Genomic DNA, 8,881 nt, shown 5'->3' on the forward strand with positions numbered 1-8,881 from the left:
ACAATCCAATAACTAATATCAAGTGAGTCAATTAATTACTAATTAGCTTGAGCTTTGGATCCACAAAAATTTTCTTTTCTCCCGTTAAAGTATTTTCCTTATTTGTGAGCAAGGAATTCACGCCCAATATCCAATAATCAATGATCACGCTCACGCCTCTAGATCAAGAAAAGCTCTCTCTCTCTACGGGTTCATCTTTAACTTCGACTCCATCTCTTACTCATAAACTATTCATTATCCCAATTCCTTCAGTCACGCCACTTCTCAATTATCTACCCAACATCACTTTCTCTATTCATTGCATCGCGTTCCCATGAATTGCACTAAGAAGTTTGGAGGAAGAGACATTTTGATGGAGGCTTAAACTTGTTAGAGAGACAACTTGGGAGGAGCATGGAGGAGGTTTGAGTCTTGGGCTAGCACTTGAAGACTATAAGAGAGTGATGTTTCATTTATCTTTTTAATTCAAGGACTTGAAATTATTTAGTTTTAAATAATTTTAAGTTGTAATTTTGTGAAACAATTTAGTTCTATATTGTCACTTTTATTCTTGGATTTGATTGATATTTGGATTTTACTTGTATTGAGACACTTGCTAGAATTTATGTTTATGAACCTTTACATTGTTAATTAAATTTATAATTGAGTTTTCATTATGAGTTTAATTATCAATGTGGTTTGAATTGCAAAATTTGGGTTCTTTTACCTCTTAATTGTTTAATTAAGTTGGTTAATTGTCTGATTGTTTAATTGGATAATTTCAAACATAATTTTCAGAATTAATTGAGTTACTTTTCATTGGTTTTAATAAGCTTAATTAACCAACCTTATACTGTTACAAATTCTCTAATAGTTTAAGGGTTTTTGAAGTTGAGGGTTTCTTTTATTTCAAGTAGGTAATTAAGTTTATTCATTCCACTCTCTTATCACCACCCTTTGGTCTAATTAACTGATTAAGGTTATGAAGGTTAAATTCATGCGAATCCTAAGTTGTCCCCTCTACCTTACCTGAAAAGAAATTTCTCAATTTTTTCTTGTTAATTTTCGTTGCTCTTTACTCAATTTTCTTCAGTTATCATTTTAATTTTTTTCCCCAAAAAAATCCCCCCAAAAATTGCATTCATTCAAGTTTAATTTAATTTTCATACAGATTTTAAGACATTTGCATCTTGCATTTAGAATTAGAATTTTACATTTTAGTTTAGGTCGAATTTATTATATTTTTTTATCACCTAAATTTTTATCTAAATAAACCTATAAATTGCTTTTTGGAAGTAATGACCCAGGTCGATCCTGAACTACAAATTAATTGAGACCTAGTTTAATTGAGTGCTTCAAGGACAGCGGCTGAGTGTGTGATTCACTTATGCTTCAGAGCTTGTATTTTGGCTTACGTCCCAAAATTTCCCCGCAGCTTTTTGATTCGAAGCTTCTTGGCATCTGCAGTGCCACTCTGGTTAGCTGTGGAGATGGGTGGCCCGTTGCGGCGAATGGAACGGATCTCTTCAAGTATGAAAATGGAGGAAGCTTTCGAAAAGGCCCGTGTGGTAGCTTACACAATGCATGTAGTGGCTTTCCTTCTGGCTAATGTTCAGTTGGTTCTCTCGTATTGGATCTCGATGACTTACGCCTCTTACCTAGCGATCCCAAATCTAAACATTCATTTGCAGAGCTGCTCAGCCCTTCTCTTCCCATTCTTTAACTGGATTCCTATACTTCTCTGGAAAAAAGGTCAGGATCTTCGGGCTTTGAAGACTATGAATCACTTCTTGCTTCAATCATGTACGGCCACTTCCTGCACTGTTGGGTTGTCGTGGGTGGTGTTGCTTGACGCGTTGCTTCTTAGCTGCCATTTCGGTTGCATTCGATTTTAAACTAGGACTGGATCGTCCCTTCCAAATTTTTTCTGTTGGATTTCTTAGGCATGATTTTATGGTGTGTTTTGGTTTCCTGGTCTCTCTGGGATTTCTAAATTTTTTTTTTTGGTAAAGGAAGGGGCCGAAGCCCAACAAAACACTCAATTATAAATCGTTCTCCTACTTTCTATACCAACAAGGTCAGCCTCAAGGACCTCCTGCATCTCTTTAGGTGGACTTGTCCAGATCACTTTCTCGTTTATTCTCCCATTGCACAATGACGTCATTTTGTCTGCGCTTCTGTTCCCCTCTCTATAGATGTGAGAGAGTTGAATATTCCAGTCTCTCTGCAGGATTTCTTTGATCATCCTTGCTAAATCTCTCCTGGTGCTGATGGGGTTTCCATTCTTGATATCCTGAACTACTTGGAGTGCATCACACTCCACTTCTATCTTCCTCAAACCCAAATCCCATCCCATACGTAGCCCTTCATACAGTCCCCATACCTCTGCCTCCCTCGCATCCTTACACTGTATTCTCATATTAAATCCCCTGATCCATTCGCCGCAATCTCCTCTGATCAAGCCTCCACATCCTGCGAAGCTGCTTCCATTCCATCTTCTATCTGTGTTTAGCTTACACCATCCTATCTTAGGCTTTTGCCAAGCAATTAGGATTGTTTCTGCTCTGAGTTCTCTGAAGAACTCGTTGTTCCTTACCTCCTTATAGCTTTCTGCAAGTCTGATTATCACTTCAGCAGCATTATTTGGGATACTGAAGTCAGTTTCATGCACAAACTTGTTTCTCCACCTCCAAATTAGCCAGCATCCTGTCGCAAAACATTCCTTCCATCCATTGTCTTTGTTGAGGGCTCCATTCACCATGAGGTTATTGTTGAGCCATTCTTCCCACTCCTCATTAAAGAATCTTGACCACTTATTTCGGGGTACTACTCCTTTCCAAATTGCTTTAGCATAAGGACACTCTCTAAGTGCATGGGACATATCCTCTATTGCTGCACTGCAGATTCTACATTCACCATTACTCGTATCCCATCTGCTTGTTTGAGCTTTTGTTGGCAGCCTTTTGTGTGCGACAATCCACATGAAGGTTCGTATACGTTCTGGGGTCCTTAACTTCCATATTTGTCTCCATAAGGCATCACTGACATGTTCATCCACCCCAACTAAGCTGTTATAGGTGCTGGCAATGGTGAAGTTGCCTTTCCCTGATATCTTCCACTTTAACTTGTCATCGGCTCTATTGTCTTGAGGTGGCATCATGCTAGAAATCTTTTCAATCACACTGGTTGGTATCCACACCTCCAATTCTGACAGTTTCCATTGTCCATTCTCCCCTACTAAGTGTTCTACTCACATCTCTCTACTTATCTGGGTTGGGTTTGTGACATAGTTAATAAGAGCGCCTTCTTGCTGAATCCATCTATCTATCCATACTCTTGTGTCCTTCCCGTTTCCAATCTCTTTATACATATTTTCCTCAAAGAGTGTCCACATTTTAGTCAATTCCTTCCACAATCTCGAGTCACTACTTTTGGCATCAGGGGTTTGCTGATCTACCCGGTCTCTTCCATATTTTCCTTTGAGCACTTGAACCCAAAGATTATTTGGTTCAGAGTGCATCCTCCAGATGAGCTTCAATAAAAACGCATCATTCATTCTTCTCAGTGATCTAAGACCCAAGCCTCCTTCATTCTTTGGTTTGCAAAGAGTTTTCCATCCCACGGCATGCCATTTCCTGTTGTTTCCTTGTTCTCCCCATATGAACTTCCTTTGAGCTTTCTCTATCTCCTCCACCACTCCTGTTGGGACTCTGTCATGCTGCATAGGATATAATGCCATTGAACCCGTGACAGCTTTGACCAAGGTTGATCTTCCCGCCAGTGAGAGGCTCTCTGCCTTCCATCCATTCAGCCTCTTTCTAACTTTCTCGACCACCGCTTCAAACTTACTTTTACGTTGCCTTGGGTAGGAGATATTTGCCCCTAGATATCTACCGAGCTCATCTACTTGTTTAAATCCACTTCTGGCACATATCTCATTTCGCACCCGTTGTATGACATTAGGTGAGAAATATATATGTGATTTCTCCTGGCTTATTCTGTGTCCAGAAACTGCCCCAAATACCTGCAAAACATCTAAAATGACATTTATATGGTTAGTGTTTGCCTCTGCAAAAAGCACGAGGTCATCTGCGAACATCATGTGGGAGATGGTAGGTCCTCTCCTTCCAGCTCTCACTCCTCTCCATTTTCTCTCTCTCACTTTATCTTGAATTAGGTGAGTCAGTTTTTCCATGCCGAGCACAAATAGGTATGGGGAAATGGGATCACCTTGCCTTAGTCCCGGGGTCACTTTGAAATCTTGAAGTTTCTCACCATGCCAGATAATTTGTGTAGATGTAGTATCCATGCATCCCAAAAATCTTTCTATCATATGGTCAGGACACTTTAGTTCTTTTAGGATCTTCTCCATATAACTCCAGCTAATTCTATCATAAGCTTTTTCCAAGTCTATTTTGATTGCCATGAAGCCCTTCTTGCCCCTTTTCTTTCTCATAGAGTGGATCATTTCATTAACTATAATTACATTATCATGTATGTTCCTCCCAGGTACAAAGCTCACTTGAAATGGGGAAATCAAATCCTTCATGATATTTTTCAGTCTCAACACAATCAGCTTAGAGAAGCATTTATACACCACATTACACAAGGAGATTGGTCGAAATTGACTTACTTTTTCCGGGCTGTCCACTTTGGGTATAAGTGTGATTAAGGTTTGATTCACCTCCTTTATGGTCTTTGGTCTACTCCACATTTGTTTAACAGCTTGGTATATATCCTCTCCCACTATTTCCCAATTTTTCTGAAAGAAAGCTGCTGGAAATCCATCCTCACTAGGCGCTTTGAAGCTCCCGATGGAAAACATGGTGCTCTTCACCTCCTCTCTTGTTATATCAGTGCTTATCCTGTTCCAATCCTCTTTCTCAATACTTGGCCATGAGTGCTGAGTAGTAACCCATCCTCTATCAGTCTCCTCCTCTTTGAATAGATTCTGGTAATAATCATTTACCAAGGCTCCCACTTCTTCCTTCCCTTCAACCCAATTGCTATCATCATTCTTTAAGGTGGTGACCCTGTTCCTTCTTCTCCGAATGGTAGTCTTGGTATGATAGTACTTTGTGTTTCTATCTCCATCATTCAACCATTTTGTTCTTGCTTTCTGAAACCAAAACAACTCTTCCTGCTGTAGAATCTCATTTAGTTCCGTGTTCAAAGATTCCTCTAGTTCCTCAAGTCTTCTATCCTTGCGGTTTTGCAGAGCTCTTTGAATTCCAGCCAGTCTTCTCAACAACTCATTTTTCTTTTTCTTTATATGACCGAACACATTTCTATTCCAGTCATGAAGCTTTTCCTCCAACCGTTTTAACTTCATTCCAATTTCGCTTTGCCCAACCCACTGATCAACAAGAAAGCTTTTGAAATCCTTGTGTCTTAGCCAGGCTGCTTCGAATCTGAAAGGTCTCTTCTCCTTGTTTCCTCTTTCTGACTCCAGGTGGATACATAGGGGGTGGTGATCAGATTGAGTCCTTGGTCCTACTCTCACCACAGCTTCACAGAATTTCATTCTCCACGCTACATTACAAAGTCCACGGTCAAGCCTTTTATACATTCTACAAGCATGGTTTATCACAGGTCCTTTCCAAGTGTACTTTGGCCCCTCAGAGCCTAAGTCAATAAGATTACAGCGTTCTATGTTATTTCTGAATTTTTTACATTTTTTCTCATTCACTAGCTTCCCTCCCCTTTGTTCTTCAGCTTCCTTTATATCATTGAAGTCCCCGGCTAAAAGCCAAGGCTCCTTCATGTTTTTGGCTATCTCCTGCAACCTTTCCCATAGCTCCCTTCTCTCCAATTCACGCGGGCTAGCGTATATTGCAGTGAAGTACCAACTTTCCTTACTTATTTCGTTGACTTCACAGTGAATATACTGCTTATTACTCTCAATCTTCCTGATTTTTAAGTTGTCATCATTCCACAAAATCCATATTCCTCCTGTCATACCCCTAGCTTCTTCAATCAGTTGGTTCTTGAAACCCATCCGTTGAATAACTTCCTGAGCTTTAGTCCCACTGCACCGAGTTTCCACTAAAACAACAACTTGAGGCTTAAATCTTCTCATTAATTCTTTTAGAGCACTTCCGAAATTCTTACCGGCTGCTCCTCTTGCATTCCAGACTAGAATCATTAATTAATGGTAAATTGAGGATGAACCAACAACCACTTATGCATTACTGAGTTCAGTATCGCATTCCTTACTGTCCCCTTCTTCTCCTTGCCGGACTAGCCCCTCCTCCTTATACAATTCCGTTGCTTCCAACTGGTCTTCTGGGTCTGGTGGTTTAGTGTCCAGTTCCATGCCCGCCTCAGGCCGGTCTGGAAGATTACCCAAGAAGCTTTCCACAATGTTGTCCTCTAGGTGTTCTCTATTTTCAATTCTCGGCCCAATTGGTCTCCCTTCAGACTGGCCCAACTTACACGTATCTCTCTCATGTCTGATAATCTGCCGTGTCACTGAGTCGGTCCCACTGCTGCAATTACTGGCGCTACTTCCTCTCTCATGCTCTTCTCTCTTTTTCTCAATTGACCTTTCCCTTGATCTCTCTCTTATTCTGCTCTCTGTTGCTTCTTTATTTCTGTCACTTTTACGCTCTCTTTTTCTAATATGCCACGTTGTACTTCCTTCCCTTGGTTGGCTCTCAACTCTAACTTTTCATTTTGTTTCTTTTTCATTGGTTCATGCTTTTTCGGGTTACTTTCTCTTCCTTTCTGTTCATTAGAAATTTCTTGTAGTGGTACTCTGTTTCCTTTTTGTACTATTTCTTCCCCGCCAGTCTCTTCCTCAACTTCCAACACAGCAAATCTCGAGGTACCTGCTTTCTTCTCCTTTCTGCCACCTTTTTTTATTTCAGTACTAGTCTGATCCTCTCTAGGTACAGGTCTTCTCCCCCGTCTTGGTCTTTGTGCCACCATCCATCCTCCGTAGGGGTGTTCCTGAGAGGTTGCCGGTTTGTTTTCCGGGCTCCTTGAGCTTTCACCGGAGTTGGATGCTTTCCTCTCCCCCTGTTTTTCTCCTTCATGGTTCTGGCCATTTTGCGTGTTTTTGACCGGGCAATGTTTTGCATTGTGTCCGAATTTTCCACACCCAAAGCAGATCAGGTGTAGTCCCTCATACTCTATCTTAAGGATATTTCCATCGACCATATAAGACGGAAGTAGTGGGGCGTTCAAGTCCACTTCTACACACATCCTAGCAAACATCGTTCTTGCTCTTGTCAGTGTCATCTCATCCACCTTAATCGCCTTTCCTATCTGGTTACCCAGGTTATAAAAGAATTTACGGTCATAGTAATCTCCTAGTAAACCCGGTAGTCTCACCCACACCGCTACTCGGTTGATACGTTCATTCCAAGGTTGGAAATTTCGTTTCCAAGTCTGGACCGTTAGATAGTGGCTGGCGACCAACCAGGGCCCCCTTCCAGAGCAAAGAAATTGTCATCCCAGTCTGTAAAGGTTGCAATCATGTACCCATTACCTATGTCCGAGAGATCTACCGTACCTGCTTTTCCCCACATGAGCTGAGCCTTCCTCCTCATCTGCATGAAGCCGATAGTTCCACCCAACAACTTGATAATCAGCGACATTTCCCAGTTCTTTTCTAGCCTTCTCCTTTCTTCTTCAGAAAAGCAAATATGGGGGCAACCTGCAGTATTAACTACCTCTACTCCTTGTTTCATTTCTTCCTCATTGCTCTGAAGTAGACTCCCGTCCCAGGGTATTTCAACCCTCTTCATTCTCTGTGGGTTCTATTCATCTCCCGCCGGGGGCTTAACGGCATCTCTGTAGGACAAGGGGGTTGAGGTGGTGTTGACTGGAAGTTCACTTTCTTCTGACATCCAGTCCTCCTCTCGAGCTCTCAAGGATACTTCCCCAGTAAAAGTTCCTGTGGTCCTCTGCGATTTACCTCTGCTTTCGTCTTTTCCCATTTCTTCATTCCCGCTCATAGTATTCCCTTGCCTTGGCAACGTAATCACATTTCCTTCTGACCCGGCAGTGCTCTTTTGATCTTCAATCCCCCCATTAGGAGCCCTCAGACCCTCCATAGGACGATCTGGAGGCTGTTTCCGGGGAGTGAGGTCGACAGAAGACATGGAAAAAACTTACTCTTGGCAGACACTCTCTCTCTACTTTATCTCTCTTAAGTGCTTAGATTTTCACTTTTGGAATTTCTAAATTTGATAATACTCGCTCCTAGTAACTTTAGATGAATTGGTGAAATTAGTTAAAATTGCTTCTTCTTTTTCTTTTTTTTTCCAAGAAAATATTAAATTATTCTCAAGTTAAAAGAACTTAGTTAGTTAGCTTGAAAATTTTACAGTTCATTAAGGATGAGAAAAATTAAAACTTTAAATAAAATATGTATAATTATATATTTGAAATACGTTAGAGGTCTTTATAAATAAGAATGGAGGTAGTATCAACTAAGTCTGATTCCTTTCTTATCTTATATTCAAGTTAAATCTATATTAGAAAAATAGAGGCTTGGCCTTAGGAATTAAATTTATATGGTTTAATTCTTATATCAAGAATGACTACATTTTTCCAAGCAAAATTACAAATCTAGACTCACATTACATTAATATGATCTACATGACACAGGGAGCTAATTATTATATTAAACTTTGGACAAATAAAAACTTCGTTTGAATTTTTGAAGACATGCAAATGAGTAAACCTTACATTTGGTAAAATTATAGTAGCATGTTAGGCGTAAATTGTGAATCATTAATAATCCCGAATTTATTTATTAATTCTTGACTTAAATATAAAGTATCTCACTTTGTTTTTTAAATTTATAACTTTTTTAAAATATCATTATTATTGCATATACTAAAGAAATTTTTTTTATAAACGAGATAATTTTCATTATTAATGATTAAAATAG

The sequence above is a fragment of the Neltuma alba genome, unplaced genomic scaffold, assembly GCF_004799145.2.
Source record: "Neltuma alba isolate B1F8T4 unplaced genomic scaffold, ASM479914v2 tig00012481_pilon, whole genome shotgun sequence".
Taxonomy (NCBI): domain Eukaryota; kingdom Viridiplantae; phylum Streptophyta; class Magnoliopsida; order Fabales; family Fabaceae; genus Neltuma; species Neltuma alba.